General features: G+C 50.3%; 2 pseudogenes; both read left to right on the plus strand.

The window, feature by feature from the left end:
- Positions 1-8,859: 8,859 nt before the first annotated feature.
- Positions 8,860-12,922, plus strand: LOC136047370 (protocadherin beta-15-like; annotated as a pseudogene).
- A 9,484-nt stretch (positions 12,923-22,406) lies between these two features.
- Positions 22,407-26,413, plus strand: LOC136047368 (protocadherin beta-15-like; annotated as a pseudogene).
- Positions 26,414-27,454: the final 1,041 nt, after the last annotated feature.

The following is a 27,454-nucleotide window of genomic DNA, read 5'->3' on the forward strand; positions in this document are numbered from 1 at the left end:
AGGATGAATGACCTCTGTTCCTGGAGAATCCTTTCTTTCAGAGCATCTTCGTGTCATTGGCCAGCAGTGCAAAGCATGTCAAAACATTCTCTTAAAGAAAGATGGCTTTGCACAGTTCAGTTTTGTCCATGTTCAAAACAGAATAGCTAAGGTACCAGGCTGTCTTAGCATACTCATAGCCTAAATCTCACTACTTTGTGTCAAAGATGTGCCAGAAAGTTCACTGCTCACTCTGTGTTTCTAGGAATGGTTTAGTTTTGTCAGAGACACAAGGGTGATGCAGTTGTTGCTGGATGCATAATGTGACAGGAAAATGCAACTGAGGGCTGAGAAACAGGAGTTAAACAGAGGGCACAAAAAATCTTTATCTTTCCAAGTACTTTCCCAACACTGATCTCTATTGCTTCTGCAAAGCAAAGGCCAGATCTCCCTTGAACTGGGGTTAAACTGCCCTTACCGTTTTAGTTGGATTCAACTTATAAAAAGCATTGGCCCCTTAGCAACAGCAAACCACTCACTATTCACTGTAGTTTCAGAAATAGTAGATGTAAGTGGGTTGGGGTAAGTTGGGTCATGCTGACCCAACTCTGTGGTCACCTATGACATGAGAAAATAGCAGCTCCCTTCTATATCTGTCTTCTTTGAAAGTCTTTGCTCAGAAGTTCTGTTTCCTTTCCAGGCAGTGACTTATCCATCCATGAAGTTGTACTTCACCACTGACTTCCTTTAAAGGTGTGTCTGGACTAAGTACTTCCAATTTCCCAATATTTTTATGCCACTTACTGAGAATTAAATCCAAGACTCTGGAGAACTTGGTTTGAAGGTGGTCCCGTTTGGCCTCGGGACAGTTAGGAAGCCAGACACACTGCTTGCTGTGCCTGGGCGATTCATTCTGTTAAGCTGGCTACAATAGTGAGATTCCCTTAGTTTCTTTCTACTTTTTGCTAATACTCTTGCTCCTCAAGTGGAAGGAGATGTGCTCTGAGAGATGGAAGAGAGATAATCTAGGTCCTAAGCCAACCACTGAGAATAGGCAAAGGACAGACGCAGATCAGGACTGCACCTCAGCTTTTTTTCCTCCTCTTTTCCTCTCCTAATGGTTTCACTATGAGCATTTCATGTGCATGGCCATTGAAAACCTGGTTTGTCTTTCATGACACTATCACCGCTGCTGAAACACACCACCCACCACCTCACTGAGCTCACTTCTACTGTTTGGTCTCCATAAATATTCAGCAAACACTGATGAATTCCAGTGAGTGCTATTTTTTTCTGCACAGAGGAATTTAATTCTACACTTTTGCTTCATAGGCCATGATATGTCTTCTATGTCAGATACCATTTTGTCAGAGTGTCCCTCTGCCATCATCTGTCAAACAGCAACTAAATGGAATAGGATATTGGTGGGAAGGTTCAACCTCTACTGCCACAACACCACCATCAGCCAATATTGGCCCATGACATTATTTTCAGAGGCATTACTTTCAGAGCAGATCTCATAACCACAGTGTAATTCTTTGCCATCCACTGACCAACACCCTGCTAATAACACGACGTCTCTTCCTCTCTGATCAATGCCTTGCACCCCACTTCCCAGCCTGCTCCCCACAACTTTATGTCACATGGTATAGAACAACCCTTTTACTATATCATTCAAGCTTGACATCCCAACTCTGCACCACCACAGCCACTACACTGTCATGATGGTGACTCTTTATTGCTTAGTTGGCTGGTTTGGCCCTCGCTGCGCTCCCATTACTCAGCAGCAACTAAAACATCCACTATCACATTATTTCAGCAGAAACCAGGACCATCTTACACTGACAAGCTCCTGCTAAGTTGCCTTCAAGATGGATCACGAATTCATAATCTCTGATCTAACTCATCATCCAAGCAGGTTTACGCTTATCTTCTCTTGGGTTCTCTTTCATGTCATCTTTCTCTCCTCTTATCATTGCTGCTCCTCCTCCTGCTCTCCCTTCCAATCCTTCACTTCCAAATCTGCTTCTCACTTCAAGTCCTGCCTCTCTCCTCGGCTGATCAAGTAGAATTACAAAGTTGCTTTCCTCAGGCCATCCTCTCCTCAAATCTTTTCCTCCCTTATCTGTGGATATTTCTATGTCCATAACAGCATACATACCATAACAGTCTGGTTATATCTCTGCTTCTTATTCTCACATAACTGCTTTCCTTCAGTAACTCCTACTCACTATCTTCAGGTAGTCAACTGGAGAAGCATTTGTCCACAAGCTGGAATTTCTTGCCCATGCTCCTGTGTTGCCTTTGTGGCTCTTCTGTCTCTTAAGTCTTTTTCAAGGCTAATCCAGTATTACAATCATCCTATTCTCCTCTACTGCTTCATGAAAATGTAGAAAGCTGAGGCTATTGATACAGTGGCTTGAACTGCTTGCCAACTTTGTGCTGCTTGTCTGTTCATCATGCAATTTTTCCATGCATTTTCTCCTCCTTGTCAACTGGAAACCCCACTTAAGAAAACTCTCGAAGTAGTAATGAAAAATTAGATGCAAAAGCATTAAAAATATCTCAGTAGATTAGATTTCTTCACAGGTTACATTAACTTAGATATCATAGAATAATAGAATGGTTTGGACTGAAAGGGACCTTAAAGATCATCTAGATCCAGCACACTTGCCATGGACAGCGACTTCTCCCACTAGACCAGGCAGCCCAAAGCCCCATCCAGCCTGGCCTTGAACAGAGCCAGAGATGGGACAGCTTCTCTGGGAAGCCTGTGCCACTGTCTCCCCATCCTCACAGTAAAGAATTTATTCCTAATATCTAATCTACACCTACCCCTTTTTAAATCCATTACTTCTCCTACTACATTTACTGTTAAAGCGCCCCTCACGGGCTATTTTCTAGGCCCTCTCTAGGTACTGGAACACTGCTATCAGATCCCCACAGAGTCTTCCCCAGGCTGAACAACACCAATTCATACCTTCTCTTCATACAAGATGTGATCCAGGCCTTAGTACATACTTGTGGCCTGCCCCCAGATGCAGCCCAGGATAGAGTTGGCCTTCTGGGCTGCAAGAACACTCTTCTGGCTCATGCTGAGCTTTGCAGCTATGAATACCCCCAAATCCTTTTCTGCAGAGCTGCTCTCAATCCTTCCACCATCCGGCCTCAGTTTATGTTTGGGATTGCCCCGACATTACAGTTTTCCTTGTTGATCTTTGTGAGGTTCACACATGCCCACCTCTTCAGACTGTCCAAGTCCCTCTGTATGACATCCCTTCCCTCAAGTATGCTGACAGCACCATGCAGCTTGGCATTATCCACAAACATGCTGAGGGTGCACTCTATCCAAATGTCAAGGGGACTGACAAGAGAGCATCTAAAGCAGACTAAATATTTGTGGGGCACTTGAGATTTCAGAGTACATGAAAACATTCTGTCTGAAGGATTTATGAAGACAATTTTCAGCTGCAATGTAAGCTGAGAATGAGAATGAAGATGGAAATACTGGATCTCACTGATCACAAAATCTACAGTTGTTAGTACTTTGTTAGCTTCAAAAGGCATCTGTAGAAAGAAACTGCTGAAGCTGAGAGCTCATTTTTAAATGAGACTGCTGGGATAAGGGAGATGAGAGTGAGAATCCTTGCCTCCAAAAGATGCAGAAAGAGAAGGTATGCATAGCTAACTGGTAAGTGTCCTTTCTCCAGTGTTATCTTTGGGGATGTATTTGGAGAATGCATCTATCAGAATATCTCTGGAAATGCATACAAACTTAAGACATTTGAAGTGGGGAATTTCCCTTCATTCTCCAAAGCTTGAAGATACATAAGAGAGATTTTAGAGCAGATATCCCCAAGAACTTGTGATAAACAAAAACTCTGAGCCCCCTGCAGCCTGAGAACTCCTACATGATCTCTCTGATTTCTGGAAGATGTTCTGCATAATCAGTGCTCCCTATGTGAAACCTCCCTCTGAGAAGAGGAGGCTCAGAGGAGACCTTTCTGTTCAGAGAAGGGCAACAAAACTGGTGAGGGGTCTGGAGCACAAGTCTTATGAGGAGCAGCTGAGGGAGCTGGGATTGTTTAGTCTGGAGAAGAGGAGGCTCAGAGGAGACATTATTGCACTCTACCACTTCCTGAAGGGGGGTTGTGGTGAGGAGGGGGTGGGCCTCTTCTCCCTGATAAATAATAACAGGACGAGAGGGAATGGCCACAAGTTGCGCTGGGGAAGATTTAGATTAGACCTGAGGAAACATTTTTTTCTCTGAGAGAGTGGTCAGGCACTGGAATGGCCTGCCTAGGGAGGTGGTTGAGGCACCATCCCTAGCGCTGTTCAAGAAGCGTTTAGATGAGGTGCTAAGGGATTTGATTTAGTAGTTGGGTAGGGTTAGGGTTAGGAGGATGGTTGGACTAGATGATCTTGTAGGTCCTTTCCAACCTAATGAACCTATGAACCTATGAACCTATGTCCCCATATATCTCTTTGTAAAGAACATTTAACACAAGGTTTTATAGGATGTTTCATACTGGCTTGGATTATTGTGTTAAACCAGATGACTACTAAAAGTAGTAGTAGGGTACTAAGAAAGAATGTCTATTTGCCAACTACTTCAGGTGGGAAGCATATTTCTGCCCTGATTTTATGATTTTTGTTACTGGTAGTCCACATCATAACATCATATAGTGCACTGGGAGTAAAAGAGTTAATGCTCCAGCTCCATGGAACATTGATAGTTCTGGGTATACCTGTCTCAGAAGAGAAGAATGATGTACTCCAGAGGACTTAGTGTTGCTTTGCATTTTTTCCATTTTCTGCTCAGAGAGAAACATAAAAACTATTTGCATGTCACAAGACACAGGCTCTTCCTTTTCAGATCGACCCAGCAGCAGGTGCTTGCTAGCTGTTTTGCCTTCAGCATTTAGCGTAAGGCCTTTGGTTTGTTGGACACCCTCTCTTGCTCATTTTATTGTATTTATTAACTTCAATTCCAATTATATTGTATTATATTGAATTATTTTGCATTTTGATGTCTCATTTAGTACATCAGCTTTCCTCCTCAGATTGCTGCCGTTGTTTTTTTTTTTTTAGGCCCATCCCTCTTTTTCCTTTCCCCCTTCTCCTTCCCTGGGGCGAGGGTCCATGGGTCCCCCACCCCAATCATCGTCATGGAACTAGCCCGAATCACCCTGTAGACCACTGACAATTTCTTAATTTGCTCTATTACCAGATGAGTCCTGATCAAGGAGTGGGACAGGATGCCCATGGAAGTGGGGCAGACACCGTCCCTGCAAGTGCTCGAGAAGCGTGTAGATATAGATGTGCTACTGTGGGACATGGTTCAGTGGCCAATATTGATGGTAGGTGGAAAGCTGTACCTGCATGATTCTGTGAAGAGGTGCTGAGGTCGGGGACAGACGTCCAAGTGCAGTTCCTGCGCAGGACGCGTAGTGCCGCTGTTGGCCGCTGCCGAGCAGGGAGAGATCAGGCGGATGCTGCCGGGCTGCCTTTCGCTGCGAGATCGCTAGCCGAAATAGCCCGACTGCACTGGAATACACCTCAGTTCAAAACCCTTCCAAAGGATCCGCCTCACGGAGACCCATCCGAAAAAACGCCAAGAGCAGAAAGCAGGATCGGGAATGAGAAGGAAGGAGGAAACCGATCGAGCTTTTCCCCACTTGCTGATGCCATACGCCGTTCCTGAGGAATCTGGATTCAGGAAGAGCCCATTGGTTGGTAAGCACTCAATACCGCGAGAAAGAAACGCTTTCTTTCAACATAAAGACTGGGGAGCATAGGATTGAATGTAGAGAAGAGGCTGGTTTGTCTCTTGGGAAGCTGCAAACAGGATTATACACAGGTAAGTGCAGGATAACGGAAAGCCAGAAAGTGAGGAATGATTCTCCCGGCTTTTCTCACGCTTTCATCCAGAGGGCAGCTCAGGGCTGCAGCTCGGTGGGAGCGCTGGGAAAAAGGAGAGAGGAGAGAGGGGAGAGGAGAGAGGGGAGAGGGGAGAGGGGAGAGGGGAGAGAGGAGAGAGGAGAGAGGAGAGAGGAGAGAGGAGAGAGGAGAGAGGAGAGAGGAGAGAGGAGAGAAGAGAGGGGAGAGAGGAGAGAGGAGAGAGAGAGGGGAGAGAGAGAGAGGAGAGAGGAGAGAGGAGAGAGGAGAGAGGAGAGAGGAGAGAGGAGAGAGGAGAGAGGAGAGAGGAGAGAGGAGAGAGGAGAGAGGAGAGAGGAGAGAGGAGAGAGGAGAGAGGAGAGAGGAGAGAGGAGAGAAGAGAGGAGAGAAACCCGCCCTGGGAGGCAGCTGAGAAGGGCAGGAGGGGAGGAAGCCTTCCTTTTTGCAAGAGACCATGGAAAGCATGGTGGATCGGGAAAGCATCGGTGTTGCTGATGTGAGCCGGAGAAGACTGTTCTCATAGCTGCGAAGCAGTGATGGAAATGAAGCTTTCATCCAACGGGAGCTATACACGACATGGCAGCTCTGAGATTTCACTCGGCTGATGTGAATTCCAGTAGGAAGACCAAGACTTTGGAAACAGGAATTATTCAGGCTGCAGAAATGAGGGTTGAATACTCTCTCAGGAATGGTACGTTCTGAAATATGGAAACGCAACAGTAACTGGCTAGAATATGTTGCTGTGGATTTTTTCTAAGAATATAAACCTTCTAGAGGAGAACTGCTTCTTGTTCATTCAGAATTACCTTATTTGGATAAAGAAATAGTCACTAAATTAAAAATGCAACATCACTATGTGCTGATAGACATGAGAGATATACATCTGAGACATACATATGGATCATATATCTTGTGGCTTTTGTTCCTTACTCCATCCTACACACCATGTGCCTTCAGCTGCATCTTGCTTTTACTGACATAAATATCCACTTCATTGTAGTGACTCAAAGGAAAAGAGAAGCATTAGCTCTCAAAAGACACACAGTAAGTGCCCTACTGTACATTCCTCTAAAATCTGAAATCCTCAATCTAAGCACACTATATTCTGATATGTAAAGATACTCTATATAAGAGTTCTGTAAAGGATCACTGTTCCTCTTATACCTCTTTAACACCTGAAGCTGAAGAAATCTCCCTGTGAAAGGAGGGGAGCTGGAGAGAGAAGCGTCCATGGAAGCACTTCTCAGCCTGGATCTGCTCACTGCCATAATGGTACCTTTCAGCACCTCACCTGTCATGGAGTACCTTACAGTAAAGCAAGGTTGCAGATCCACGTTCCTCTTCCTGAGGCCCCAAGGGTCGATCAGGAGCACTAGTGAGGGAATAAATGAATGGAACTCGGGCGCCTTTTTTATTTCTGCATGGCATGAGTTGAGAGCCGTACTTCCAAACTTTGCCTACTGATGTAGCTGGCCAGTGTGTGGATTTACTTGCTGGATCAGTGTTGCTGAAAAAAAAACAACAGAAATTTCAGTGATGGACACAGATGAACACATCTACAGTGTGTTGCAAAGGAGATAAAATAAAAAATAAAAAGACGAGAGAAGAGAAAGAGAAAAGAGAAAGAGAAAAGAGAAAGAGAAAGAGAGAAAGAGAAAGAGAAAGAGAAAGAGAAAGAGAAAGAGAAAGAGAAAGAGAAAGAGAAAGAGAAAGAAAAGAGAAAGAGAAAGAGAAGAAAGAGAAAGAGAAAGAGAAAGAGAAAGAGAAAGAGAAAGAGAAAGAGAAAGAGAAAGAGAAGAGAAAAGAGAAAGAAGAAGTCTTCGTCCACCTGAAGATCTCAACCAATTAACTAGTCATAATATCTGTCATTTTTAATGATTTTTATGTTGATTCTACATCATAAAATCATGTAGTGCATTAAGAGTTAAAGAATTAATGCTCTAGCTGTGTGGATCATTAATAGTTACAGATATGCCTGTCTCAGAAGAGAAGAACTACATTCCCCAGAGGACTGTGAGATGCTTTGCATTTTTATGTGTGTCCGCTCAGAGGGAAAGATAAAAACTGCCTGCGGTCATAAGGCCATCTCCTTTCATTTGGTTCGACTCAGCAGTGGGTGCACGCTACTGTCTCACCTTCAGTGTTTAGCATAAGGCCTTCAGTTTATCAGACACCCTCTCTTGCTCATTTATTTGATCTATTAGCTTAAATTCCAACTATATTGTATTATATTGTGTTATTTTGCTTTCTGATCTTATTTAGTAAATTAGCTTTCCTCCTCAGATCGTTGCCACTGTTTTGTTTTTAGGCCCATCTCCCTTTTCATTTTTCCCTTTCCCCCTTCCCCTTTGCTGGGGCGTGGGTCCATGGGTCCCCTGCACCAGTCATCACAGAATCGGGCCGAATCAGCCCAGTAAAACGTTGACGATATTTAATTAGTCATAAGATCGACCCTCTTTGCTATTTTCTCCTACTAATACATTTACAAAAATTTACCAAGGAAGTTATGAAGCATCAGCAAAATGATCCAATTAAATCAAGAGAAGATTACTCAACGGTGAACGAAGATGCAAGCAAAGCATTTGCTTCCAAGACTTTTCCCTGATAGTAATCCGGCACTATCTCTCATGCTTGAAATCACTCACATGTGTGATTCGCCACTCTGTTAAACTGCGAATGGTACTGGGCTGATAAAAAAGAGTGGGGAAAAGGAGAACAACACTAAGCAAAACTGGAGGAACATTTTGCCAAACATTTTGCAATTCCTTCAAAGTATAAACTGTTTACCCCGCGCCTTTGGGTTACAGATTGTAAGAGAAAAGGAAAACCACGCAGCAAAGACGCAGGAGCTGTTCCCGGTTCGGACGCAGGGTGGGGATGTTGTCCACGGAGCGGCAGCTGCCTATGCCTGAAACGCGCTTTCAGCCGCAGGCGCCCAGAAGAGCCTTGCGAGCCGCTCGGGAAGGGCGGCTGTAGGGGCACGGAGTCAGGCGCTCGGGGTCTTTGTGGCCGAGCTGCTCGGGCCGCGGTCGCCGAGCGGCAGCGCCGCGTCTCGGGGCCGCCGAGCGAGGCTGCGAGCCATGGAGGCTGCTCGGAAAGGCAGTCTGCGGCGGAGAGGGACGGCGAGCGGGAGCCGGAGCGGCGGCGGCGGCGGCTGCGGCGAGAGGCGAGTGCTCTTGTGGCTCGTGTGCGTTTTCGTGTGTGAGAGCGGCGCCGAAACGCTGCGCTATTCTGTGGCGGAGGAAATGGCCAGGGACTCGGTGGTGGGCAACGTGGCCCAGGACCTGGGGCTTTCTCCGAGCCAGCTCGCGGCTCGCAAGGCGCGTTGTGTCCGAGGGGAGCGAGCAGCGTTTCCGCCTCGATCCGCGCAGCGGCGTCCTGACGCTCACGGAGACGCTGGACCGAGAGCGCATCTGTCCGCACAGCGAGAGCTGCACGCTCTTCTTTCAGCTTCTCTTGGAGAGCCCGGTGCAGCTGATCCGCGGGGAGGTGGATGTTCGAGACGTGAACGACAACTCGCCCGAGTTCCCCGAGAAGGAAATGATTTTGGAGATACCCGAAACTGCATCCCCTGGGTCTCATTTCCCCTTACAAAGAGCACGGGATAAAGACGTGGGGATTAATAGTTTGCAGAATTACAGCCTCTCGACAAACCTGCATTTCTCCACAGTTGTTGAAAAAGTAGAAGATGGAGAAAATTACGTGGAGCTCGTCCTGCAGAGGCAGCTGGACCGCGAGGAGCAGCGGGAGCTGCGTTTGGTGCTGACGGCCACGGACGGAGGCTCGCCGCCCAGGTCGGGCACGGCTGAGGTGCGTGTCGTGGTGCTGGATGCCAACGACAACATGCCGGTGTTCTCGCGGGAGGTGTACGAGGTGCGCGTGGCCGAGAACAGCCCCCCGGGGCAGCTGCTGGTGCGGGTCTCGGCCGCGGATCCCGACGACGGCTCCTACGGCAAAGTGCGATACGCCTTCACTGAGATGTCAGAACTTTCCACCCAACTCTTTAATCTGAACGTCGATACAGGAGAGATCCGTGTTACAGGTAACATCGATTTTGAAAAGGCGAAAAAGCACAAGATGAGGATCAGAGCAACAGACGGCGGGGGTCTGTCTGCGCACTGCAAAGTGCACGTGGAGGTGCTGGACGTGAACGACAACGCGCCCGAGATCACGCTGAGCTCCGTGAGCGCGTCCGTCCCCGAGGACGCGCCGCCCCGCACCGTGGTGGCCGTGTTGAGCGTGCGGGACCGCGACTCGGGCGACAACGGGAGGACGGAGTGCGCCGTCGCCGGCGACGTGCCGTTCATCCTGACGGCCGCGTTCGCCGAGCACTACGAGCTGCGCACGAGCGCGGCCCTGGACAGGGAGACGACGGCGGAGTACAACGTGAGCGTGGTGGCGACGGACTGGGGCAGGGTGCGGCTGAGCGCTCGCGAAAGCGTGTTGGTGCGGATCGGCGACGTGAACGACAACGCGCCGCGCTTCACGCAGGCGCTGTACAGCATGTGGGTGAGCGAGAACGACGCGGCGTCGGTGCGGATCGGCAGCGTGAAGGCGACGGACTTGGACGCGGGCGCGAACGGGCGCGTGAGGTACGCGCTGTTGCGGGAGGAGGGCGAGGAGCGGCCCGCCGTGTCGGTGGACGCCGAGAGCGGGGCCGTGTCCGTGGTGCGGGCGCTGGACTACGAGGAGGTGCGCGCCGTGGAGGTGACGGTGTCGGCCGCCGACGGGGGCTCGCCGCCGCGGAGCGCCACGGCGCTGCTGCGGGTGCTGGTGCGGGACGAGAACGACAACGCGCCCGTGGTGCTGCACCCGCCGTCCGACGGCAGCGCGGCGCTGGGCGAGCTGGTGCCGCGGCGGGCGCGGGCGGGCTACCTGGTGGCCAAGGTGGTGGCGGTGGACGCGGACGCGGGGCAGAACGCGTGGCTGTGCTACGAGCTGGCCAAGGCGACGGAGCCGGGGCTGTTCCGCGTGGGGCTGCACAGCGGCGAGGTGCGCACGGCGCGGGCCGTGGGCGAGCGCGACGCGGCCCGGCACAGGCTGGTGGTGCTGGTGCGGGACCGCGGGCGGCCGCCGCGCTCCGCCAGCGTCACCCTCGCCGTCGCCCTGGCCGACGGCTTCTCCGAAGGCCACCTGCGGGCGAGCGAAGAGGCGCCGGCCGCCGAGCCCGACGGGCGGCTCACCCTGTACCTCAGCGTCTGCTTGGCCTGCGTGTCCGCGCTCTTCGTGGCCAGCGCGGCGGCCGCCGTGGCCGCCAAGGTGCGGCGGGCCCGGCGGGGCGAGCCGGGGACCTTGCCCACCTTCCCGCAGTCCGCCGCCGACAGCGGCGCCGGCTCCCTGCCCCGCAGCTACGTCTACGACGTCCGCCTCGCCGCCGGCACCGTGGACAGCGAGTTTCGCTTCCTCGGCCCGCTCTTCCCCTGCTTCCCCGCCGGGCTGCCGCAGGGCGCGGCCGACCAGCGGAGCTCGCTCTGCTCGGCCGGCCTCGGACAACAAGAAGGCGACTGGGCTGCGCAGGTGAGGAGCTGCGCGGAACCGGGGGAGCACGGGGGTAACGGCCGGGGGGTGTGGGGAAGTGGTGTGGGAGCTAGGGATGCAGAGAGTTCGGAGGGCTTGGCCCGAGTGCTTTGCGGTGCTGCAGGGAGTATCCGAGAGGCCGTGGGATGTGGTGCTGGAGTGGCCCCCGGGGCGGAAAAAGAAAGCAGAGGCGGTCCCGGTGTCGCCGCCTCTGCGTCTCGCTCCGTGCCCGGAAGAGCCGTCCACGGTCTCAACCCGAGGGGTACAGTTGGTGCGTGGGCAGATGCGAAGCTGGAGGGCAGATGGGTAAGGCACACAGCGGGTCCTGCCCCCGCGCTCTATAGTAATCCAAGAGGGTGGGGCAACGAAGTCCCCTCTATTACTGTCCGAATCCCCACATCCATTGCCCTCTTGATACCATTGGCATTATAACGTAATTTGATTGTTATGAAACTGTTTGTTTTCTTCCCCGCTCCATGTTCCATGGAACGGAAGCGCCCTCGGGGGGAATTGAGGGAGATGGGTTGGGAGGGAGTTGGGGAGGGATCGCGTCTGAGCACGGCTGCGGGGCGGCAGCGATTATCCGAGAGGCTGTGGGGGAGGTAGCGGACGAGTCCCCGTACCGGGGGTGGAGCTCGGAAGGGTGGGTGTGGGGACGTGCTTTTGGAGGTATGCATGCAATTAGATGGGGAGGGATCGGCTCGAGTGCTTTGCGCAGCAGCGGGGAGAACCCGAGAGGCAGTGGCGTAGGGATTCCCGGAGACGGACGAGAGGATGGAGTCGGTCTCTGAATCGCTGCTGGGGTGCTCGGGTGCTCGCCGGGTGCGGGCTGCCTGCACCTCAGCGTTTTGCTCCATGTCTGGAGTAGTTTCCGCGGGTGAAGACTGCGGTATCCCCCCGAGGGGCACGGCTGGAGTGTGGGCAGATGTGAAGCAGGAGCGCCTACGGGTAAGGCATACAGGGAGTTCTGTCCCCGCTCCCTATAGCACTCTTCGGGGTGGAGCAGCAAGCTCCCAGCTTCGAGAATGGTGAGCTATCATATTGCTTCTGCAGAGCACGAAGGAAAGTGTAGTTGATATCACCTCAATATCTGTGTTCCATCCATTACTGTCGGAATTCCCACATCCATTGCCCAATTCATAACATTGGCATTAATTCCCGTATTTTGGTCGTTTGGAAATTGGGATCCTTCCCTGCTCCCTGTTCCACTATGATTATGATATTTGAGGGCTTAATTTAGCTGTAAACTTCACTGTAGAGATTTAACGTTGCCTTGATCAGGTCAGAGAGCTATGTCCCTGCCCTGCTCTTTCTTTGATTCTGGGAAGGGAATAATTGTCTCACAGTCACATTGTTTCAGATGAGCCTCATCATCTTCTCATTGACACCTGCTTCCTGTTAATGTCCCAGTGTCAGCCCTCCACTCTGTTCTTTCCAGGGCCCAGCTCCCCTCACTGAAGGCAGAGCACCCAGAGCAACAGAGGAAAAGGCCACTTTGGATCAAAGCCCCTGGCTCAGACAACAGTAAGGGGGGAGAAGGAGAAGCATCCTGGTCCTCATGGGCTGATATCTTCAAAGAGAAATGAAAGACTGAATATGTATCAAATTAGTGAGAGGGTGGTGCAAGAGTTTTCTGTGAGAGGAAGGATTCATACCTCTTAATCAATACTTTATCCATGACTTTATTCTGAAAGCTAATTCACTTTGGAGCTGGGTGCATGCTGGGAACACTGAGATTTGATATCTGATTGTGATAGTGCTATTGCTCCTAAGTATTCAGTGAAGAATGGGAAAAAATATGCTAACCTTCAACATAATATTTTCACAGATCAGCTTTTATGCATTGATTGTTGTTGTTGTCAGGTGGTCCCTCTAATATTGTGGTCTATTCAGTGTCAGGCCATGTAGCTGTTAATCAAAGCTGAATGTTTCCAGGAATGGTACTCTTCACAGTCACACAGAAGCAGACTACCATAGAAGTGTCTCATGTTCACACGGAGCATATTGCACCAGGAGTTCCCTGACTCTGCTTGCTGTGAAGAGTGCGCTTTCGGTATGGTATTCTTCTTGTTGTGTTCTCTTTCTTAGTGTAAAGTCTAAATGAGGGGTTCTAGTGTATTTCAGGAAAACCAAGAATAAATCTTTTATGGACTTTCAAAGCAATGTGATATTCCTGATATTTTACATTGCCCATGTATTTCCATGAGTTGAATGCCTTGTGACAAAACCCAATAAAATCTACTGAGAAATTTGAATGAGTCTGTGCTTCAGTGTGAGGGCAGCATCTTTTGATGCGCAGCAATGCCATTCTAGCTCAGCAGTCTGTTAAGGATCGCTGTTCACTTTCTACCCTTGTGTTTCTGAAGTTGACGGGCTACATCTCCCATGAAGTGAGGACAGTCAGAGCAGGAAGGGTCTGTGGAAGCTCTTCTCAGCCTGGATCTGTTCCTAACTGTAGTGGTACCATAGATGATGGTACAGTAAGGTATGGTTGCAGATTCACCTTGGGAAATTCAGCAGCAGAGGTTAGAACAAAATTAAACAGATATCAATCATCACTGCTATTTCATTCATGGAAAGAACGAGGAGCCATATTCCCATCCTAATCTACTGATGTAGTTTTCCTACTACTGGCTTTTATTCCAAATTTCTGTGTTGCTGATGGTCGTGGTTTCATGTGCAATAGGGCTGGTTTTCTTTCCGGTGCCCCCTATGGTGCCATGTTTTGCCTGTATGAGGAAAACATTGAGAACGCAGTGATGTTTGAGTTGTTGCTGTGCAGTGCTGCACAGAGCCAGGGACACTTCAGCTTTCTGTGCTTTCCTGTCAATTAGAGGGTCAAAGGTGCACATGAAGCTGAAGAAGACAGACCCAGGACAGCTACCCAAAACTGGCCAAAGGGATTCTCAATATCGTATGACAACATGCAAAGCTATGCACCTGGGGCAGTTGGCTGGAACTGGGGGCAGCCACTGTGCAGGGACTGGGTATTGCTCAGCTGGCGGTGAGCAATTGCGATGTTCATCTCTCGTTTTCTATGTATCTATTTCTCCATTCATTATTGTCAGGACTTTTCCTTTCCTTTTTCTTGCCATTATTAATAGTTTTTATCTTCATCCAAAAGTTCCACTTTCTTTAAATTCGTCTCAGTCTGTCCCCCATCACACAGGGTGTGAGCAATGTAGGAATGGCCATGCTGTGCTGAGCTGCTGCCAGGTTATAGCACAGCAGTGTTTTGTGGAACCCAGCATGGGGCCCAAAGAGTTGAGATAAGCACAAAACTAAGGAGATATTCCCAAAACAGAATTGTTATAAGTGTTACTGTAGTTCAATGGTTTGTGACCACACTGTACATTTTTTTTATAATATTTGAAATCTTTTGGTGTCATTTCCCAGAACTACTTTCTTTAACTGCTTGCTTACTCTATGTATTCTCTGTTTTGGTGTTTGCCATCTCTGACGGAAGAAGTAATATGATAGTTTTGCTTTTAAGGGTAACACCAACATATGATAAGATAAAGCAGCTCAGATGATAAGATAAATGCAGCTCAGAAGACTCAGCTGTAGTTTGTACTCCATAGTTTCATCATCTTTGTACTAAGGAAACCATCTCAGAAATTATTATGAATTACAGTTTGTGTTCTTATTGAACCAGACTATGGGAGCATGAACAGGTCAGGTTTTCCACCATTTCCTCCCACTCCATTTCTCCTTCACCTACCCCTTCTTCTCTAGGTTAGGTGCAATAGCTCTTGATAATGTTTTTAATAACTTTGGTATGTTAAAACCAGCATGATTCTACTGCTGTGTTTCCTGAATATGTTTTTGGTATTGTCTAAGTTTAAAAAACTCTTTATTAATACAGCCCAGAGATTAGTGCTGACACAGGAATTTCTGAATGTCAGGCTGCATGGGGAGGATATCATCAGGACCCTACAAGAGCGAGCACCCTCACTGCTTCAGAACTTCATTCCAGAGCAAAGGCAGGATCCAGAGAATCTGAGAAAATGTTTGCAGCAGATATGCCATCACTCTGGCAGTTGTAGAGAGACAGAAATGTCTGCAATGTACTGGGGCCTGGCCTATGCCTACTGCGCCCTGATCAACACTATACAGCACACACAAGGGGAAGGTGTTTCCAACTCTGATGACAATGTGACAAGGCCTGTGGCAGCTGTAACTTCTGTGATTGGCCCTGCGGTTTCTTCAGCCCTCACTAATTCCTCTGATGTTGCTGAGCCCTGTGCCAGTTTCTGAGGTGGATCCAAGCCCCGTCTATGTGCTCTGTGGTTGCTCCAACTACCGCGACAGGCCTGTGCTTACTGCAGCCCCCACTATGTGCCCTAGAGTCTCTCTAGATCCTCCATGTGCCTGTGGTTGCTTCACATTCCGTGGCAGGCCCTGTAGTTTCACCAGGCCTGAAGAGAGGCCATGGAATCATTCCATTGCTAGTTCTGAGCTATGCTGTTTCTTCAACTCCCATGAGAGGCCTTGTGTTTGCTCAAACCCATGCAACAGGCCCTGTGTTTGTCTCATCTCTTGAAACAGGCTCTTTGTTTTTTGCCATTCTCGTTAAATGCCATATGGCTTCACCAAATCTCACAGATGCTCTGTGATTTCTACAACTCTTGAGACAAGCCCCGTTGGTTTTCCAACCCACTGAACACACTTTGTCATTGCTCCAAGTCCCATGACAAGCGCTACAGTAGCTCCAAATCCTGCATGAGGTCTTGAATTTTTCCCAACCTTCAAAACAGGCTCTGTGGTATCTCCAGTCCTCGTACCAGCCCTTCTATCCAAACCAGGGAACCATCTGTTTCAGTATCAGTTGCTCCTATATATAAGATGCCATGACCTGTAAAAAAGACGATAACTGTGTGACTCCTGAACATATAGCTGCATGTAGTAGAGTATGGAATCATTGATACAATTTGCTGAAGTCACTGAGATGTCAAATTATTCAATGTGCAACATTCAGAGCTATGCAGCTATCATTTTTGCATGGCAGAACTGAAGAGATGCATTCCCAATTTTGTTTACTGGAGCATTTGGTCCATGAGTAAATTTTACTAGAAATTTCTGTGTCACTGGTATCAGTAGTAATTTGAGAGATGGTCACAGTCCCAAGTGGATGGATGGATGAATGAATACATTGCATACATGGACAGTTACAATACATTCCCCTCACTACAAGAAGGACATTGAGGCCCTGGAGCATGTTCAGAGAAGGGCAACAAAACTGGGGAGGGGTCTGGTGCACAAGTCTTATGAGGAGCGGCTGAGGGAGCTGAGATTGTTTAGTCTGGAGAAGAGGAGGCTCAGAGGAGACCTTATTGCACTCTATCACTTCCTGAAGGGGGGTTGTGGTGAGGAGGGTGTGGGCCTCTTCTCCCTGATAAATAATAACAGGATGAGAGGGAATGGCCAGAAGTTGCGCCAGGGAAGATTTAGATTAGACCTGAGGAAACATTTTTTCTCTGAAAGAGTGGTCAGGCACTGGGATGGCCTGCCTAGGGAGGTGGTTGAGGCACCATCCCTAGAGCTGTTCAAGAAGCGTTTAGATGAGGTGCTAAGGGATTTGATTTAGTAGTTGGGTAGGGAAAGTGATAGGAGGATGGTTGGACTAGATGATCTTGTAGGTCCTTTCCAACCTTATGAACTTATGAACCTATGAACCTATGACAGAAGGAAGAGAGGAAGGATGGGAAAAATAGAAAATTGAATTAATCTCTGATACTATTGAACCCATTCTCTATACTATTTAGCTTACTCTGCCCTTGTGAGGCCTCACTGGAATATTGTCTCCTCAGTACAAAAAGAACTCCTGGAAAGAGTCCAGCTGAGGGCCACAAAGATTATAAAGGGCCTGGAGCACCTCTCCTGCGAGGAAAGGCTGAGAAGCCTGAGTCTGTTTAGCTTGAGAAAAGAAGACTCATATGGGATCTGGTCAATGTCTGTAAGTATCTAAGGTGCAGGAGGCAAAGGGATGAGGCCAGAATCATTTCATCAGAGTGCAGCAATAGGACAAGAGAAAATAGCCTCAAACTGGAGCACACAAAGTTCTGCACAGATGTAAGGACATCCTCACAGTACTGGTGATCAAGCACTGGAACAGGCTGCTCAGAGAGGTTGTGGAGTCTCCTCTGCAGACCTGCATGAAAGCCTACCCCTGCTACCTGGTCTAGGGAGCTGCTTTGGTGGGGTGGTGGTTGGACTCGATGATCTCCATAGGTCCCTTCCAGATCCTACAGTTCTGTGATTCTGGGTGATTATTTCATGCATCCAAGCCAAAGTAGTGTAAGAGGAGAGCACAACAATGACTTCTTCTGAGTGAAGTTGGGGGTCTGCTTTTGCCGTACTGAGAGGAAGCTCCCTTATTTATACCTCAAAACATCCTGTGAATTCATATCATTTGGATAGACTCTGAAGGGATTGGGAGCAGGGGTAGTGTTCTATTCCCTCAAAGTTATTTGAAAGGAATTAGGAGAGGAATCTCCTGAAAGGTAATTCAGCTCAAAGACCATCTGCAATTCCTCTGCCCCAGTGAAGATGTCATGGGAAAACAGCAAGAGCTGGAAACCACAAATTCAAAACTTAGCAAACTATCATCATCATTGTCATGGAAATGTGATGAGAAGAATCACGTAACTGGATGACTATAACCAAGATCCATGAGCTGTTTGTAAGAGTTAGGCAGGGAAGGATGGACAAGGTGTTGTTTACCAGGAAGAATTAGGAAATTACAGATCCATGAGCAATGTGTCTGTGCTGGTGTGACGACCGACCAGATTCCCCTGGAAGCTGTGTTAAGACATAGGGAACACAAAGAGGTGATCTGACACAGCCAGCATTTCTTCACTAAGGCCAGATCATGACTGACCCTTCTCTCTATGGTGATGTAACAGCATCATTGGACAAAGGAAGAGTAAGTGATGTCATTCACATGGACATGTGCAAGGCATTTGACATGATCCCTCATAATATCTTTTTTTGCAAGTTGAAGGCGTATGTATTTGTATTGTGGACTACTCAGTGGATAAGGAATTGTTTGGATGGTCACAGCCATAGGATTGTGGTCAAGAGTTCTATGTCCAAGGGGAGCCAGTGAAGAGTGGCATCCCCCAGGCAGCTATGTTGGGACCAGTGATCTTCAAAATCCTTATCAGTGCACCTAGGCAATGGGATCAAATTCACCCACAATGAATTTGCTCATTTTTTAGAAATAGAAGAATGGGATGCTGTCCGAATGGACCTGGACAAGCTGGTAAAGAGGGTGGGCCTATGTGAACTGACTGAGGTTCAACAAGTTGAAGTGCAAGGTGTTGCACTTGGGTCAGGTCATTCCCAGTTTGAATGATGTCTGTGAGAAGAATCGTCTGATAGCAGCCTTGTCAGAAAGGAGTTGGAGTTTCTGGTGGACAAGGAGCTTGACACAAGCCATACATAGAAGTGCATGCTTGCAGCCCTGATGGCCAAACATATCCTGGACTCAGTCAAAAGGTGGACTTAGAACTGTTCAAGACACTTGCAAGGAGAGCCTCCTGGGATTTGTTGCTGAAGGGTAAAGGGGCCCAAGAAGGCTGGCCACTACTCAAGAAGGAAGTATGAAATGTGCAGGAGCAGGTCATCCCCATGCTGCAAGATGAGCTGTCAGGGAAGAAGGCCAGCATGGATGAACAGGGAGCTTTTCCTAAGGCTCCAAGGGAAAAAGAGAATTGTCCTCCTGAGGAAGAAGGGATGGACAATGCGGGGAGTGTACAAAGAAGTTGTTAGGTTGTGTAGGGAGAAAATTAAGGAAAGCCCAGCTTCAACTCAACCTGGCCATTGATGAAAGGGGTAACAGAAAGTTTTTACAAATTCTTTAACAGTACAAGGAGGGCTTAGGAGAATCTCTATCCTTTACTGGATGTGTTGGGGAATGTGATCACTGTGAATAAGGAAAAGGCTGAGGTTCTCAGTGCTTTCTTTAGGTCTGTCATTTAAAGTCAGAGCAGTTATACTTGGGGTATTCTACCCCCTGTCCTCGATATCTGAGTTGGGGAGCAGAAGAATATATCTATGGCAATTCTGGTGGAAAAAGTTATAGACCTACTGTTTCATCTGTTAGAGACATGTACTACTTCCCCATGTCAATGGGGCTGGATGGGATCAACCCAAGGGTGCTGAGGGAGCTGGCAGAGGCGATAGCCAAATCAGTTGCCAACACATACCAGCGTTTTTGCTCAATTGGAGAGATCCCAGTGGATTGGAAGCTAGATGGTGTGGCTACCATCTACAAGAAGATCTATAAGAATGATCCAGGGAACTAGAGACCTCTAAGGCTTATCTTGGGGCCAGGGAAGTTTCTGGAGTAGACAGGGAGGTCCTGCTTGACCAACATGAACTCCTTCTATGATCAAGTGACCCAGGAGGTGGATGAGGGAAAGACTGTTGAGGTAGATCACCTTGACTTCAGCACCGCCTTTAACACCGTCTCTTACAGTATTCTTTTGCAGAAGCCGACAGCCTGTGGCTCAGACAAATACAGTCTTTGCTGAGTAAGGAACTGGATGGAGGGCAAGACACTGAAAGAGGCTGTGAATGCGGTTACAACCAGCTGATGACCGGTCATGAGAGGTGTTCTTCAGGAGCCAATATTGGGGCCTGTCCTGTTCAATATCTTTACTGATGATCTGGATGAGGGCAATGAGTGCACCCTCAATAAGTCTGCAGATGACACCAAATGGCAGGAAGTGTAGACCTGCCTCAGGGTAAGAAGGCCCTAAACTAAGATCAGAAGAGGCTGGATAACTATGCTGAGGCCAGTGGGATGAAGTTCAACAAGTCCATGTTCTGGGTCTTGCACATTGGCCACAACAACTCAAGGCAATGCTACAGACTTGGGACAGATTGGCTGGGACACTGTGTAGAGGAAGTGAACTGGGGGTATTGAACAGGAGACAGCAGTGTGCCCAGGTGGCCAAAAAAGCCAATGGCATCCTGTCCTGTGTCAGAAATAGAGCAGCAAGCAGGAGCAGGGAATTAATCGTCCCTCTGAACACAGCCCTGGTGAGGCCACACTTTTGAGTTCTTGTTCAGTATCGGCCCCCTCAGTACAAGAAAGACATCGAGACAATGAAGCATGTTCAGAAAAGTACAATGAAGTTGGTGAGGGGTCTGGATCATTAGTCTTACAAGGACCAGATGAGGGAGCTGGGATTGTTTATTCTGGAGAAAAGGAGGCCCAGACCTTATCGCTCTTTGCAGCTACCGGAAAGGAGGTTGTGATGAGGTGGGAGTTGGCCTCTTCTCCCATGTAAAAAGCAGTAGGACTAGAGGGAATGGCCTCAGGTTGCACCTGGTGAAATTCACAATGGACAGTATGAAATATGTCTTCTCCAATTGAGTGTGGAATTCACTACCCAATTAGGTGGTAGTCATCATCCCTGAAGGTGTTCAAGAAACCAATATATGTCATACTGAGAGACACAGTTTAGTGGGAACTATTGGTGATAGGTGGGTGGTTGGACTGGATCATCTCAGAGGTCTTTTCCACCCTTGGTGATTCTATGATTCTAAGATCATGGAACAGATCGTCCTGGAAGCAAGAATCACATGTGATATGAGGAACTGATCCAAGTCAGCCAGCAGAACTTCACCAAGAATAGATCATGTCTGACCAGTCTTGTGGCCTCCTGTGAAGGAGAAAGGAATAGCAGATGATGCTGATACTTGGACATTGGCAAGTTCTTTGACACAGTCCCACATTACTCACTTTCCTCTAAGTGGAAGGTGTATGGATTTGAAGGGCAGACTTCTCAGGGGATAATAAATTGGTTGGATGATCACAGCCAGAGGGTTGTGCTCAAGAGATTGATATCCAGGTGGAGATCCGTCACAGGTGATTTCCCCCAGGGATATGTCTTGGAAGGAGTGCTTTTTACAATCTTTATCAATGACATAGACTGTGAGAATCATTTCACACTCCCATTCCCTCCCCTCCCCTCTGCTGCATTCACATGAGATCCCACTTGGAGTAATGCATCCAGGCCTGCGGTGAACAGCACAGATATGGAGCTGTTGGAGCAGATGCAGAGGAGGCCACAAAAATTATCAGAAAGCTGGAGCACCTCTCCTATGACCAAATGCTGAGGAAGCAGGAAATGTTTATCCAGAGAAGAGAAGGTTCTGGAGAGACATCATTACAGCTTTTCATTTCTGAAAGGAATCTAGTAGAAAAGATGAGAGTGACTCTTTCTTTCCATAGTGATAGTTTCAGTTTCAAAGTGATTTCCAAAGGTAGTGATAGTTCAAGGGGGTGAGTTTTGTTAGTGAGGGGAGATTACAGTTTAGGTGACAGAATTTTTTTATTTAGGCAATGGTGATGTAATGCAACAGGCTTCCACAAGAAGTTACAGATGCCTCATCCTTGGAGGCATTTATGGACAATTTTTTATGTTCCTACCCAGAATGGTTGTAGGCAATCTTGATACTGCAGAGAAGTCAGAAACAGATGGCACTGAAGTTTCATAGATGATAGAACTGGGTGGCTTTTTAAAGATATTTCAGCCAGTACACAAAGAGATGCATTTCACACAGAAAATCATCATAGCGCTGTGTTCTGCACTCTGTTTGTGGGCAGTAAGCAAATTACTTTTGCCATTCCCTGTAAACAGTCTGACACCAGAAGTCCTATTCAATACTGCTATGCGTCTGTCTTCTGAATTATGCTTTGCTGAACAAAAATGAGAGAAATGGAAGATAATGCAAAAATACCCAAAAGGAAATGACAGAAAACTTGGCCAATTCGACACAGCACGGAGGAAAAGAGTTAACGATGGAGACTCGGGAAGCGACACCACAGCAGCACTGCGTGTTAGAGGGGTAATGCTGGTGCCAAACTTGGCGGAGATTTGCATTTCACTTTTAGACTTGTGTGTGCAGGAGAGGAAATTCGAAGAGGAAAGTTCAACTCGGCAGAGCTGCTCGGAAGGCGAAGAAGGAGCTGTTCCCGGTTTGGACGCTGGGTGGGGATGTTGTCCAAGGAGCGGCAGCTGCCTGTGCCCGCAGCGCGCTTTCAGCCGCAGGCGCCCAGAAGAGCCTTGCGAGCCGTTCGGGAAGAGCGGCTGTGGGGACACGGAGTCGGGCGCTCGGGGTCTTTGTAGCCGAGCTGCTCTGGCCGCGGTCTCGGGGCCGCCGAGCGAGGCTGCGAGCCATGGAGGCTGCTCGGAAAGGCCGTCTGCGGCGGAGAGGAACGGCGAGCGGGAGCCGGAGCGGCGGCGGCGGCGGCGAGAGGCGAGTGCTCTTGTGGCTCGTGTGCGTTTTCGTGTGTGAGAGCGGCGCCGAAACGCTGCGCTATTCTGTGGCGGAGGAAATGGCCAGGGACTCGGTGGTGGGCAACGTGGCCCAGGACCTGGGGCTTTCTCCGAGCCAGCTCGCGGCTCGCAAGGCGCGCGTTGTGTCCGAGGGGAGCGAGCAGCGTTTCCGCCTCGATCCGAGCAGCGGCGTCCTGACGCTCACGGAGACGCTGGACCGAGAGCGCATCTGTCCGCACAGCGAGAGCTGCACGCTCTTCTTTCAGCTTCTCTTGGAGAGCCCGGTGCAGCTGATCCGCGGGGAGGTGGATGTTCGGGACGTGAACGACAACTCCCCCGTGTTCCCAGAGAAGGAGATGGTTTTGGAGATTCTTGAAACAGCATCAACCGGATCACGGCTACCTCTCGAAACGGCCCGGGACAGTGACATGGGGACCAACGGTTTACAGAATTACAGCCTCTCGCCAAACTCCCATTTCTCTCTAGCTCTAAGAACTGGGAAAGATGGATCCAAATACGCAGAGCTCGTCCTGCAGAGGCAGCTGGACCGCGAGGAGCAGCGGGAGCTGCGTTTGGTGCTGACGGCCACGGACGGAGGCTCGCCGCCCAGGTCGGGCACGGCTGAGGTGCGTGTCGTGGTGCTGGATGCCAACGACAACATGCCGGTGTTTTCACAGGAGGTGTACGAGGTGCGCGTGGCCGAGAACAGCCCCCCGGGGCAGCTGCTGGTGCGGGTCTCGGCCGCGGATCCCGACGACGGCTCCTACGGCAAAGTGCGATACGCCTTTACGCAGACTTCGGAGCGTGCTCGTCAATTCTTTGATTTGAACACAGAGACTGGTGAGATTCGTGTGTCTGGAAACCTGGACTTTGAAGAAGACAATAGCCACGAGCTGATGGTGACAGCCACGGACGGTGGAGGTCTGTCTGCACACAGCAGTGTGGTCGTGGAGGTGCTGGACGTGAACGACAACGCGCCCGAGATCACGCTGAGCTCCGTGAGCGCGTCCGTCCCCGAGGACGCGCCGCCCCGCACCGTGGTGGCTCTGTTGAGCGTGCGGGACCGCGACTCGGGCGACAACGGGCGGACGGAGTGCGCCGTCGCCGGCGACGTGCCGTTCATCCTGACGGCCGCGTTCGCCGAGCACTACGAGCTGCGCACGAGCGCGGCCCTGGACAGGGAGACGACGGCGGAGTACAACGTGAGCGTGGTGGCGACGGACTGGGGCAGGGTGCGGCTGAGCGCTCGCGAAAGCGTGTTGGTGCGGATCGGCGACGTGAACGACAACGCGCCGCGCTTCACGCAGGCGCTGTACAGCATGTGGGTGAGCGAGAACGACGCGGCGTCGGTGCGGATCGGCAGCGTGAAGGCGACGGACTTGGACGCGGGCGCGAACGGGCGCGTGAGGTACGCGCTGTTGCGGGAGGAGGGCGAGGAGCGGCCCGCCGTGTCGGTGGACGCCGAGAGCGGGGCCGTGTCCGTGGTGCGGGCGCTGGACTACGAGGAGGTGCGCGCCGTGGAGGTGACGGTGTCGGCCGCCGACGGGGGCTCGCCGCCGCGGAGCGCCACGGCGCTGCTGCGGGTGCTGGTGCGGGACGAGAACGACAACGCGCCCGTGGTGCTGCACCCGCCGTCCGACGGCAGCGCGGCGCTGGGCGAGCTGGTGCCGCGGCGGGCGCGGGCGGGCTACCTGGTGGCCAAGGTGGTGGCGGTGGACGCGGACGCGGGGCAGAACGCGTGGCTGTGCTACGAGCTGGCCAAGGCGACGGAGCCGGGGCTGTTCCGCGTGGGGCTGCACAGCGGCGAGGTGCGCACGGCGCGGGCCGTGGGCGAGCGCGACGCGGCCCGGCACAGGCTGGTGGTGCTGGTGCGGGACCGCGGGCGGCCGCCGCGCTCCGCCAGCGCCACCCTCGCCGTCGCCCTGGCCGACGGCTTCTCCGAAGGCCACCTGCGGGCGAGCGAAGAGGCGCCGGCCGCCGAGCCCGACGGGCGGCTCACCCTGTACCTCAGCGTCTGCTTGGCCTGCGTGTCCGCGCTCTTCGTGGCCAGCGCGGCGGCCGCCGTGGCCGCCAAGGTGCGGCGGGCCCGGCGGGGCGAGCCGGGGACCTTGCCCACCTTCCCGCAGTCCGCCGCCGACAGCGGCGCCGGCTCCCTGCCCCGCAGCTACGTCTACGACGTCCGCCTCGCCGCCGGCACCGTGGACAGTGAGTTTCGCTTCCTCGGCCCGCTCTTCCCCTGCTTCCCCGCCGGGCTGCCGCAGGGCGCGGCCGACCAGCGGAGCTCGCTCTGCTCGGCCGGCCTCGGACAACAAGAAGGCGACTGGGCTGCGCAGGTGAGGAGCTGCGCGGGACCGGGGGAGCACGGGCGGAGCGCCCTCGGGGGTATTGGGGGGGATGGTTTGGGAGGGAGTTGGGGAGGGATCGCGTCTGAGCACGGCTGCGGGGCGGCAGTGATTATCCGAGAGTCTGTGGGGGAGGTAGCGGACGAGTCCCCGTACCGGGGGTGGAGCTCGAAGGGTGGATGTGGGGACGTGCTGTTGGAGGTATGCATGCAATTAGATGGGGAGGGATCGGCTCGAGTGCTTTGCGCAGCAGCGGGGAGAACCCGAGAGGCAGTGGCGTAGGGATTCCCGGAGACGGACGAGAGGATGGAGTCGGTCCCTGAATCGCTGCTGGGGTGCTCGGGTGCTCGCCGGGTGCGGGCTGCCTGCACCTCAGCGTTTTGCTCCATGTCTGGAGTAGTTTCCGCGGGTGAAGCCTGCGGTATCCCCCCGAGGGGCACGGCTGGAGTGTGGGCAGATATGAAGCAGGTGCGCCTACGGGTAAGGCATACAGGGAGTTCTGTCCCCGCTCCCTATAGCACTCTTCGGGGTGGAGCAGCAAGCTCCCAGCTTCGAGAATGGTGAGCTATCATATTGCTTCTGCAGAGCACGAAGGAAAGTGTAGTTGATATCACCTCAATATCTGTGTTCCATCCATTACTGTCCGAATTCCCACATCCATTGCCCAATTCATAACATTGGCATTAATTCCCGTATTTTGGTCGTTTGGAAATTGGGATCCTTCCCTGCTCCCTGTTCCGCGATGATTATGACATTTGAGGGCTTAATATAGCTGTAAATTTCACTGTAGAGATTTAACGTTGCCTTGATCAGGCCAGAGAGCTATGTCCCTGCCCTTCTCTTTCTTTGATTCTGGGAAGGGAATAATTGTCTCACAGTCACATTGTTTCAGATGAGCCTCATCATCTTCTCATTGACACCTGCTTCCTGTTAATGTCCCAGTGTCAGCCCTCCACTCTGTTCTTTCCAGGGCCCAGCTCCCCTCACTGAAGGCAGAGCACCCAGAGCAACAGAGGAAAAGGCCACTTTGGATCAAAGCCCCTGGCTCAGACAACAGTAAGGGGGGAGAAGGAGAAGCATCCTGGTCCTCATGGGCTGATATCTTCAAAGAGAAATGAAAGACTGAATATGTATCAAATTAGTGAGAGGGTGGTGCAAGAGTTTTCTGTGAGAGGAAGGATTCATACCTCTTAATCAATACTTTATCCATGACTTTATTCTGAAAGCTAATTCACTTTGGAGCTGGGTGCATGCTGGGAACACTGAGATTTGATATCTGATTGTGATAGTGCTATTGCTCCTAAGTATTCAGTGAAGAATGGGAAAAAATATGCTAACCTTCAACATAATATTTTCACAGATCAGCTTTTATGCATTGATTGTTGTTGTTGTCAGGTGGTCCCTCTAATATTGTGGTCTATTCAGTGTCAGGCCATGTAGCTGTTAATCAAAGCTGAATGTTTCCAGGAATGGTACTCTTCACAGTCACACAGAAGCAGACTACCATAGAAGTGTCTCATGTTCACACAGAGCATATTACACCAGGAGTTCTCTGATTCTGCATGCTGCGAAGAGAGCTCTTTCAGTATTTTATTCTTTTTGTTGTGTTCTCAGTGTAAAGTCTAAATGAAGGGTTCTAGTGTATTTCAGGAACACCAAGAATAAATCTTTTATGGACTTTCAAAGCAATGTGATATTCCTGACATTTTACGTTGCCCATGTATTTCCATGAGTTGAATGCCTTGTGACAAAACCCAATAAAATCTACTGAGAAATTTGAATGAGTCTGTGCTTCAGTGTGAGGGCAGCATCTTTTGATGTGCAGCAATGTCATTCTAGCTCAGCAGTCTGTTAAGGATCGCTGTTCACTTTCTACCCCTGTGTTTCTGAAGTTGACGGGCTACATCTCCCATGAAGTGAGGACAGTCAGAGCAGGAAGGGTCTGTGGAAGCTCTTCTCAGCCTGGATCTGTTCCTAACTGTAGTGGTACCATAGATGATGTTACAGTAAGGTATGGTTGCAGATTCACCTTGGGAAATTCAGCAGCAGAGGTTAGAACAAAATTAAACAGATAGCAATCATCACTGCTATTTCATTCATGGAAAGAACGAGGAGCCATATTCCCATCCTAATCTACTGATGTAGTTTTCCTACTACTGGCTTTTATTCCAAATTTCTGTGTTGCTGATGGTCGTGGCTTCATGTGTAATAGGACTGGTTTTCTTTCTGGTGCCCCCTATGTTGCCATGTTTTGCCTGTATGAGGAAAACATTGAGAACACAGTGATGTTTGAGTTGTTGCTGTGCAGTTCTGCACCGAGCCGGGGACACATCAGCTTTTTGTGCTGTCCTGTCAGTTAGAGGGTCATGCATGCACATGAAACTGGAGGGGACAGACCCAGGACAGCTACCCTAAAATGGCCAG

Source organism: Cyrtonyx montezumae, unplaced genomic scaffold, assembly GCF_038088225.1.
Source record: "Cyrtonyx montezumae isolate F1298 unplaced genomic scaffold, pur_monq_1.0 scaffold_18, whole genome shotgun sequence".
In the NCBI taxonomy this organism is placed as follows: domain Eukaryota; kingdom Metazoa; phylum Chordata; class Aves; order Galliformes; family Odontophoridae; genus Cyrtonyx; species Cyrtonyx montezumae.